Source organism: Rutidosis leptorrhynchoides, chromosome 11 (assembly GCF_046630445.1).
Source record: "Rutidosis leptorrhynchoides isolate AG116_Rl617_1_P2 chromosome 11, CSIRO_AGI_Rlap_v1, whole genome shotgun sequence".
Lineage (NCBI taxonomy): Eukaryota > Viridiplantae > Streptophyta > Magnoliopsida > Asterales > Asteraceae > Rutidosis > Rutidosis leptorrhynchoides.
The window spans coordinates 353082889-353086023 of NC_092343.1; positions in this window are offsets into that span (position 1 = coordinate 353082889).

Below are 3135 nucleotides of genomic sequence, written 5' to 3' on the forward strand. Positions count from 1 at the left end.
TAATAATAATAATACTAATAATACTAATAAAAATAAATAAATGACTACCTCAAAGAAATAGGCTCAAAAATTACAATGTCACCGCCCGGACTCGAACCCGCAACCTTTCGCTCAACAAACAACACTCCTAACCATCCATCTGTTTCTCTATTTCTGTTATAACCTTGATTTTAATTTTATTTATACCATATATCAGTTTCTTCATCTTTTTCTTGATTAATCAACTCAAATCATCATCTAATTTCATAACACGGTTGTAACTTCCGGGGAATAAAACCCCAACAGAAAAACGTATATTGGGTTCTCGGCCCATCACCATTTTGGCCCAACTATAAAGATCGATACACAAGGCCTACTGAAAACAAGTTAGAAACACGGCAGCCTATTCCAACAATTAAAGATATAGATTTAAAAAAAAAATTTGTTTGGTTTGTTTATTTTCGCGCATCATCATGTCACATAGCATTAACTCATTGAATTAGTATCATAAAATAGAAAAAGATCAACACTAGTGTTTAAAATTTTGGCCCGGTTCTATTATCTTTTCCCTATAGCAACAAGACCCACCAACTAATCCACTATCATAATAAAAAAAAATTCGGTAAAGTGGTAGACAGCTGGGTTCCAATGAGTAGTAGTCAATTAGGATTGAGATAGCAGCGTAACAATAACATGTTCATTGGTTTGATTATGGTGTTTAACATGGCAGTTTGGGTGATGATCGTGAGGTGGTGAGTTTGGGTATTCCCGATGGTAGGATTGTGGGGTGGCGGAGGTGATTTATGGTTTGAACGAAACAGAAATATTTCAGCATAGCAGTAACAATAACATTCTGGTAGCAGCTGCAGTGACAGCTACATATAGCAGCAGCAAACAAATAAAAGTGACGGGTTGAAGTGTTGTGCTTTACAGTTGAGAGTGAAAATAGTGGTTGCTCAAATAAGAAGAAAACAGAAGCGTAAGCAGTAAATAGCGAATAATAGTTGTAACCTTTGTTGAACAGGAAGCTGTAGGTGATTCTTTGGAATGGTGGTTAATAGCCTCGGATAGAAACAGAAACAAGACAGAGGTAGATGGTAATGAATGGTGGCCGTGATTTATTCATGGTAGAGGATGAATGTTGCTTTCAAGGGTGATGGTTTGTTCATTCAAGAGCATAAACACGTAGTGGTGAGTTGGTGAAGGTGGTGTTTACTAGCGAAGTAATGAAAGAAAGAGAAAGATGGTTATTATTCTTTAAGATGCAAGATAGTGTAGATACATATAATTTCAGATATCTGTCTTGCATATCATCTATCTATGTTGTATTATTAATCGAATTTTTTTATCAATTGAAGTCGTCATTTACAGTTCCCTCTGGTACGAATGAGGAATAAAATAAAATAAAAAAATGAAATCAGATATCTACCCTCAACAACTTTCGTTTGATACTGAATTGGATTGGGGACAGTAGTACAAATCATATACAGGTAGATAGGGATCTGTAACCAACTCAATTTTCACTACGTAATTCCTTATAATGATAATTCTACTAATTTTATTAATAAATAATACTAATAATAATAATAATAATAATGATAATAATATCAATAGTTTTATCAATACTTGTATATATCAAATTTTACATATATATATATATATATATATATATATATTATATATTAGAAGTATTAATATTAATAATACAAATATTAATATTATCAATTATAATGAAAATATTGTTAATGATTTTAATCTATCAACTATATTCAATTTTTCTAATCATTAATATTATATGATGAGATATATTAATTATTTATTATTTAAACATTTTATTTATATTATATCTTTAATATTATTTATACATAGTGTATATATATATATATATATATATATATATATATATATATATATATATATATATAATATCCTTTATTTATATTATATGTTGACATTTATTGAAAAGTTAATGTTTTCATATAGTTGTTAAAAAAAATAGATTCATAATAACACATATATATATTTATTGTAACAATAATTTAGTTATTCCAAGTTTTATTTTACATTTTAAATTCCAATTAATTAAAGTATACTTTATTAATTCAGCATATTATATATATATATATATATATATATATATATATATATATATATATATATATATATATATATATATATATATATATATTTATAAAATATATACATATTAATTTACCAACCAATGTTCGTGAATCGTCAGAAATAGTCATTGGTCAAATGAATTCATGTAAACCGTTCCACAAATTGAGACTTAATTAAATAGACTTGCTTATCATGTAGAAACTATATAAGATTAAGCTCAAATTTGATCAGAAATCTCCGAGTCGTCACAGATATAATAAGAATAATATCCGAGGTCTAACCATTAATGGTATTTGGTGCGGAAATCCACATAATATCAAAGAAGCGGCAGTTAATCATTTCAAGTATCTTTTTGAGGAAAAGTCGGGTTCAAGACCTAGTCTTACGGACCTTTCTTATCCCATGTTGTCGAATGATGAGGCCAACGGGTTAGAAGTTCCCATTAGTGAGGAAGAAATCATCGAAGCCATAAATGATTGGGGAAGTTCGAAAGCCCCCGGTCCGGATGGCTTCAACTTGAGGTTCTTTAAAAAATTTTGGGACATAATCAAGGTTGATGTTGTAAATGCAATCGCATGGTTTTTGGAAAAAGGAGAATTTTCAAAGGGCTACAATTCATCTTTCGTTACTTTAATCCCAAAGAAAAATGACCCTATTAGTCTTAGTGACTATCGTCCCATTAGCCTTATCGGGAGTTTTTACAAAATTGTGGCCAAAATTCTTTCCAATCGATTGAGAAAAGTCATCCCTGGGCTTATAGGTTCGGAACAAAGCGCGTTCTTAAAAGAAAGATATATTTTAGATGGTGTTCTTGTAGCTAACGAATCCATTGATTATCTGAGAAACCATAAGAAAAAGGGACTCATCTTTAAAGTTGACTTTGAAAAGGCGTTTGATAGTTTGAATTGGGATTTTTTGATGGAAGTGATGTCTAGTATGGGATTTGGGAAAAAATGATGTAAATGGATTCTTGCATGCTTAAAGTCACCCACCATATCTATTCTTATCAATGGTTCACCTACTAGGGAGTTCTCG